This window comes from Arachis duranensis, chromosome 10 (genome assembly GCF_000817695.3).
Source record: "Arachis duranensis cultivar V14167 chromosome 10, aradu.V14167.gnm2.J7QH, whole genome shotgun sequence".
In the NCBI taxonomy this organism is placed as follows: Eukaryota; Viridiplantae; Streptophyta; class Magnoliopsida; order Fabales; family Fabaceae; genus Arachis; species Arachis duranensis.
Window position 1 is genome coordinate 35960260 of NC_029781.3, and position 7855 is coordinate 35968114.

At 37.3% G+C, this 7855-nt stretch overlaps 1 long non-coding RNA gene and 1 other non-coding gene across 2 annotated transcripts in view; one reads left to right on the forward strand and one right to left on the reverse strand.

The window, feature by feature from the left end:
• LOC127742406 (uncharacterized) overlaps nucleotides 1-6728 on the reverse strand; it is a 15709-nt gene extending 8981 nt beyond the window's left edge. The window contains exons 1-2 of the long non-coding RNA XR_008003631.1: nucleotides 6667-6728; nucleotides 6437-6498 (exon numbers count right to left, since the gene is read on the reverse strand). This is a non-coding gene — a long non-coding RNA (uncharacterized LOC127742406). The remainder of the gene's footprint in view (nucleotides 1-6436; nucleotides 6499-6666) is intronic.
• LOC127743300 (small nucleolar RNA R71) lies at nucleotides 341-448 on the forward strand. The gene has a single exon (XR_008004694.1). It is a non-coding gene; the product is annotated as a small nucleolar RNA R71 (small nucleolar RNA).
• Nucleotides 6729-7855: the final 1127 nt, after the last annotated feature.

Consider the following 7855-nt stretch of genomic DNA (forward strand, 5'->3'; position numbering starts at 1 on the left):
AAATTCCGCAAATTCTTTGTGGAACTAGTTGTTGGTTTTGCTGCGGTTGAGTTTGCTGAGCTTGTTGATTTAACTGCATTTGCTTTAGCAGGTTGGTCATTTCACAGATGCTTCGATTTAGAGCAGCAGTCTCTATGCCAGAAGATACTTCTGCAACGGCCCTTGAACGACCTTGCTTCTGTCTGTGGTTCTGAGTAGATTCAGCTAAATCACTGATCAATTGCCAAGTTTCATCAGTGGTCTTGTACTTCTTCATAGACCCATTGCTGGCACTTTCCAATGTGGTCTTATCTTGGGGTCTCATACCTTGTGTGACATAGCTGAGTAGCACGATCTTGTCAATCATGTGGTGGGGGCATGCTTCCAGAAAATTATTGAAGCGCTCCCAGTATTCAAAGAGAGTCTCATTGTCATCCTGAATAATTGTAGAGATATCCTTCCTCAGTTTATCAGTAACTTCAGATGGGAAGAATTTCTCCAGGAACTCCTTTCTGAGTGTATCCCAGTTGGATACGTTTGCTAGAGGTTGAGTGTAGTACCACTCTCTTGCTTTTTCCTCAAGAGAGAACGGAAAAGCTTTCAGCAGAATTGAAGTTTCATCAGCGCCATCACGCCTGACAGTAGAACAGGCTGCCTGGAAATCTCTCAAGTGCTTGATAGGCTCTTGAGCAGGTAGGCCATGAAACTTCGGCATCAAATTTAGCAGTGCGGTCTTTATTTCAAAATCCGTAGCTACCGCTGGATGATGCGCTTGAAATGGTTGCAGTGTAAAATCAGGAGCTCTTTCCTCCTGAATGGTAATTCTTCTAGCTGCCATGTTTTTTGCACGTAAAACAACTGAATCAGTAGAAGGGGGGCTGGTTTCTTCCTCAGATTCACTTTCAGATCCGCCCTCAGAGCGGACTAACCTACGCTGTTCTCGCCTTATTCGTGAAATTGTTCTTTCAATTTCAGGATCGAATATTAGCAAGCACGGATCAGGAAGTGAACATTGTAATCGCTATAATCCAAAATCAAACTTGAAGTATAAAATGCTATGAACCGTAATTAAGAACCCTAAGAGAGAAAACCTAAAACTATACTACACTACTCCTACTATGTGTTTTTCGTTTTCTAAGATGGCTTCGTTTGTTATGTCTTGTTGCTCCTTCATATAGCCTTTCATGTCAGCCTCTAAGCCTTCAAAAATGGGCCAAGAATGTCCCAAAATTGCGAGTGACGTGCATTTTTAATCCTTGCATTAATTAATCATAAAAATATCTGAATGACAAAATTGAACATAACAAAGAACATGGAAGAATAAAACCAAGTTAAGAGAACAAACTAGAGTGATGAAATCTTGATGAGGAAAATAACTCTTCGCAATGTTCCAATGCTAAGATCAATTGAAAATTAAAATTCTTAAAACTAGAGAGAAAAAAAAAACCTCAGAGAGTCAAAAACTAGATCTAAACTACTTAATGAATGTTTTCTCTATTGTTTCTGCATATTCTCTGACTCTGGTCTACTGTTTCGGGCCGAAAACTGGGCCGAAATAGGGTCCAAAATCGCTGGTTTCAGATTCTGCAGTTTATGCAGATCGCGCATGTCATGCGATCGCGTCGTCCATGCGGACGCGTCGCTGGCGCTTTTCGTCTTCACGCGTTCGCATCGTCCACGCTACCGCGTTGCTTGTGCTTTCCAATCCGCGCGGCCGTGCAAGCCATGCGGCCGCGTCACTGCGATTTGCGCTCCTTCGCGCAGTCGCGTGAGCCATGCGACCGCGTCACTTTTCGCTGGTTATCTCCTCAAACTCTTGTGTTCCTTCCATTTTTGCTAGCTTCCTCTCCAATCTCCGTCTCATTCATGCCCTATAAAGCCTGAAATGCTTGACACACAGATTACGGCATCGAATGGAATAAAGGAGAATTAAAATTAAATAATTCAAGTCTCTGGGAAGCAATTTTCAAACATGTAATAAATTCAGGAAGGAAATCTAAATGCATGCTAAATTGACGAATAAGTGGGTAAGGATCACGATAAAGCCACACAATTAAACACAATATAAACTATCAAATAGTGGTTTATCAATGGGACAACCGAAGATGGGAGGAGCCACAGAGATTTGATCAACCCTCTTGGCAACAACCTCCACCAGCACACTATGACCAAGAGCCATTCCAAGAAGCATATCAAGATGATGGCTATGGTGAACACTTTTTTGATTATCAACAACCACCACCATACGCCTATGAACCCCCTCCTCAACATAATTTTGAACCACCATACTCACAAGCTCCTTTCACAACTTCGCACAACTAACCAGCAAGTGCACTGGGTCGTCAAAGTAATACCTTACGTGAGTAAGGGTCGATCCCACAGAGATTGTTGGTATGAAGCAAGCTATGGTCATCTTGTAAATCCCAGTCAGGCGGATTTAACTAATTTAAGAGATTATTTATTTTTCGAATAATAATGATAAATAAATAGAAAATAGTTACTCATATAATTCAATGGTGGGAATTTCAGATAGGTGCATGGAGATGCTGTGTTCCTTCTGAATCTCTGCTTTCCTACTGCTTTTATCTAATCTTTGTCATTCCTTTCTATGGCAAGCTGTATGTAGGGCATCACCGTTGTCAATGGCTACATCCCATCCTCTCAGTGAAAATGGTCCAAATGCTCTGTCACAGCACGGCTAATCATCTGCCGGTTCTCGATCATGTCGGAATATAATCCCTTGATTCTTTTGCGTTTGTCATCACGCCAACAATCGCGAGTTTGAAGCTCGTCACAGTCATTCAATTCTGGAATCCTACTCGGAATACCACAGACAAGGTTAGACTTTCCGGATTCCCATGAATGCCGCCATCAATTCTAGCTTATAACACGAAGATTCTGATTAAGGAATCCAAGAGATATGCGCCCGGTCTAAGGTAGAACGGAAGTGGTTGTCAGTCACGCGTTCATAGGTGAGAATGATGATGAGTGTCATGGATCATCACATTCATCATGTTGAAGTGCAACGAATATCTTAGAATAAAAACAAGTGGAATTGAATAGAAAATAGTAGTAATTGCATTGAAGCTTAAGGTACAGCAGAGCTCCACACCCTTAATCTATGGTGTGTAGAAACTCCACCGTTGAAAATACACAAGTGATGAAGGTTCAGGAATGGCCGAATGGCCAGCCCCCAAACCTGGTCAAAAGATCAAAAATACAATCCCAGACGTCTAATACACTAGTAAAAAGTTCTATTTATACTAAACTAGCTACTAGGGTTTACAGAAGTAATTAATTGATGCATAAATCCACTTCCGGAGCCCACTTGGTGTATGTTTGGGCTGAGCTTGATCTTTACACGAGCTAAGGATTATTTTGGAGTTGAACGGCAAGTTGTAACGTGTTTTGGGCGTTCAACTCTGGTTCGTGACGTGTTTCTGGCGTTTGACTCCAGAATGCAGCATGGAACTGGCGTTAAGCGCCAGTTTACGTCGTATAATTACGAATAAAGTATGGAGTATTATATATTTCTGGAAAGCTCTAGATGTCTACTTTCCAACGCCATTGAGAGCACGCCATTTGGAGTTCAGTAGCTTTAGAAAATCCATTTCGAGTGCAGGGAGGTTAGAATCCAACAGCATCAGCAGTCCTTTGTCAGCCTTCTTATTAGAGTTTTGCTCAGGTCCCTCAATTTCAGCCAGAAAATACCTGAAATCACAGAAAAACACAAAAACTCATAGTTAGATCCAGAAATGTGAATTTAGCTTAAAAACTAATGAAAACATCCTTAAAAGTAAGTAGATCATACTAAAAACTACCTAAAAATAATGTCAAAAAGCGTATAAATTATCCGCTCATCACAACACCAGACTTAAATTGTTGCTTGTCCCCAAGCAACTGAAGATTAATTAGCACAACTAGAAAATGGCTTAATACAGACAGATTTACAGACAGATTTGGTATATATTATAGACGGATTTTTGGTTACCGATGAAATTACCGACGAATTTTGTCCCTCTGTAAAAGCCTCGTCGGAAATTATTTACCGACGGATTTTTTTTCGTCGGAAAATTACCGACGGATTTTCCCTCTGTAAATTCTCCATTCATTTCCCGAAGCCGACGAACTTTTCAACGGATTTTTCGTCTGTAATTACAGGCGAATTTTCCGACGGATTTTTTCGTCTATAATTACAGGCATATTTTTCGACGGATTTTTCCTCTGTAATGACAGACGAATTTTCCGATGGATTTTCCGTCTGTAATTACAGACGAATTTTCTAACGGATTTTTCCGTCTGTAATTACAGACGAATTTTTCAACAGATTTTTCGTTTGTAATTTAACCTTGAAAAATCATCTCAGACTCTTATTACAGACAGAAAATCCGTCTGTAATCTGTCAGTAAACTAAAATAGATTTTTTTTATTTTTTCAATTACAAAATAAACTTATTTTCATACAAAATAAATATAAATTTAATACAAATTTTTATCTAATTTGTATTTGAATATTTATAATATTACAAAAAATAAACAAATTCATCGTATTATAAAATTAAAAGAAAATTATTATAAACAAGCAAGTCAATATAATTCAAAACATAAACAATGTCTATTATCAACTATAATCCTCAGTATATTGTTCAACCATACTAAATTTTACACAATTTTACATATATTACAGAAAGATTAACTAAATTTTTTCTTAAAAAATGGACATGTATCAGCATCCATCAACCATATGTGCATGAATTCTTCTTGAACCTGATAGGTTTGATTTAGAAGAGTTGATCACCAAAGGAAAAGTAATTTCCTTATGGTGCTTTGTTTGACATGCCAGAGCCTTCAGCAGCAAAATAAAAAATAAGCACTGAGAAGAATTCTGCAAATGTTGCTCTAATTGCATCAGGCTGATCAGCCTCTCCAGGAGACCCAATTGCAATTCTTTGGATTGTCATCAATTCACGTGGGAACATCGAAGGATCCACATCCATTTCTGCTCAACTGTGGCACAGAATGAGAAAAAAAGATAATGTTAAGATATTAAGACCTTTCAATTATTTTCTCTTCAATTGTATACTGTGGATTTTCATTGTACAACATATTAAGACCAACCAAAAGTATAAATTCAGTGCTTCAAATTGGTTGTTGTGCCAGAGTTGGGTATATATCTTGTCGGATGTTTATAGAAACTTTGTGCCAATACAAGTGAGATGTCACACTTACTAGATATACAGGCTTTTAGTTTATCTATAATGACTAATGCTGACAATGGCATTCATTCTAGATTAATATCAATAGGTTTTATCTTGATATTGTAATAATTTTATAAGTTGCATCATCGACAGCATGTGTTGCAATTTTTTTAAAAATAGATATATCCAGTTAGGTGCCTTACATGTATGCTGCCTATATAGAAAAGCATAGATAATAGTGAACATAGTAATAATGCACAACAATTACAAACCTCCGTGCAAAATTGGAAAACTTGTACTTATTTCTTCTGTCCAATCCTATGAGCACGATCCTGAGCTTTAACTATTGGTTCTCCAATAGCATCTACTAATGCCTGGTTCTTGCTCACTTGCTCCATGGCCTTGCTGCAAATTTCACAGTTAATCAGTTTAGAAGCTGCTAAGGTGGGACAGAATTTCAATTTAAAAATGTTAAGAAGTTAAACTCCTATCACGATTAATATAAGGTCCCACAAAATGTAATTCAAGAAAACTAACCTGTAAGAATATCAGGACCCGGGAATCACGCTCTTTTAACTTAGGAAGTAACTTATCCAATAGAACCATTTTACCTACAAAAGAAATTTTTAGAAACATTTGACAATGTCAAGTCATTAAATGATCAGTCTACAAAGAACTTCAATTTCACATGATATTTGGAACCATTCATCAAAAGTTTCAGCAGAGCTAAAAAATTCAGGCAGAAGAAAATTGAGAAGGGTCCAGAGTTCATGAAGATTATTCTGCAATCAAAAAATAAGAAACCACAGTAAATATCCAACTTTGTTAGATGATGCATGTTACGAGAAAAAGTGAACTAGAATAAGAGTTTTAAAAGTTACACCAGTCTATGAACAGATAATGCTGCAGGGAGGTACAAAAAATAAACAAAAACACAAAACAGCAGTGCTACCAAGTTAACCCAAATTATGAGTACAAATGCATTGAAAATAAGCTTCTCTTAGCAAGCAACAAATTTCTTGCCAGAATTTATATACAAGACCTAGTTAACTAAAGTTAGATTAACTATACCGTTCTTTAATTTACACAAAGTTACATAACAAGAACAATAAATCATACACAGAATCCAAAGTCCATAAGACATGAAACATAACCAGAACCAGAAATCTGTAGTGTAAAGAATTAAATTGTCTTAGCATATCTATAACTGATTATTTTAGAAGCCAGATATAATAAACTACAATTATCTCATGGATGTACCTTGAGCACCAAATATGATCAGCGGCTTCAATAACTACACAAGGGCCAACTTGATACTCCCACTACAATGTTCATGGAAATGATACTGTGAAAAACCGAGTTCTTGTATTTATAACCTCTAAACCATAATTATATATCTGTCGGAGTTTGAGTATAAGCATAAGCACTTACACAACTAGGCCAATAAACCATTATTCTATTATTATATATTATGAAGCATAAGCACTTACACATTTTATCTTTTATTTTGCATTATAGGAGATCCTTATAGGAGAAGACAGGGACCCCAAAGTATACACTGCAACTCTTTCTCAATAGCCACTTTAACTACCAATTGAGCTACAAACTAGTGATTTAACAGTTTCGGTCCACGGTTTAGTTAATTTAACTCACAATTAGCTTCATCTTAATAGAAAAAATGAAATGCATTACATTAAAACTTTTTTTTATTTCATTAATAATTGAAACAGATTGCTCCAGTTCAATGCTTTGTTAATATAAAAGTTTTATACTATTATTATCAATCACATACTACTTCTATAAGACATCTGAGCAAAATGAAAAATCCACATCTGAGCAAAAGCATAAAATAAATGCTCATAAGCACTGGCTCATTTGCAAAAAGATGTAGTGATGTGATTACACTATCACGAGCCTCTCTTACAACTGACTGGAGCCTTTTCTTTTCCAGATTCCATACGCTTATGACACCTGATGAACCTCCAGAGGCTAGAATGGGTTTCTAGTGGGCGAAATTGTGATTCAATTGTTATTCCATTTTGTAAAATTCATTGCTTTTCATTCCCTGGTAATGGTGCTAAAAACATGATGCCAATACCATAGTTCACAACTCCGTTCAACTTAACCAGCAAGTGTACTGGGTCATCCAAGTAATACCTTATGTGAGTAAGGGTCGATCCCACAGAGATTGTTGGTATGAAGCAAGCTATGGTTACCTTGTAAATCTCAGTTAGGCAGATTAAATAGTTTTGGGTTTCGAAAATTAGTAAATAAATAGAAAATAAAAGGGATAGAAATACTTATGTAAATTAATAGTGGGAATTTCAGATAAGTGTATGGAGATGCTATGCTCCTCTTGAATCTCTACTTTCCTATTATAGTCATCCAATCCATCCTACTCCTTTCCATGGCAAGCTGTATGTAGGGCATCACCGTTGTCAATGGTTACATCCCATCCTCTCAGTGAAAACGTTCCTATGCTCTGTCACAGCACGGCTAATCATCTGTCGGTTCTCAATCATGTCAGAATAGAATCCAGTGATTCTTTTGCATCTGTCACTACGCCCAACAATCGCGAGTTTGAAGCTCGTCACAGTCATTCAATCCCAGAATCCTACTCGGAATACCACAGACAAGGTTTAGACTTTCCGGATCCTCATGAATGCCGCCATCTATCTA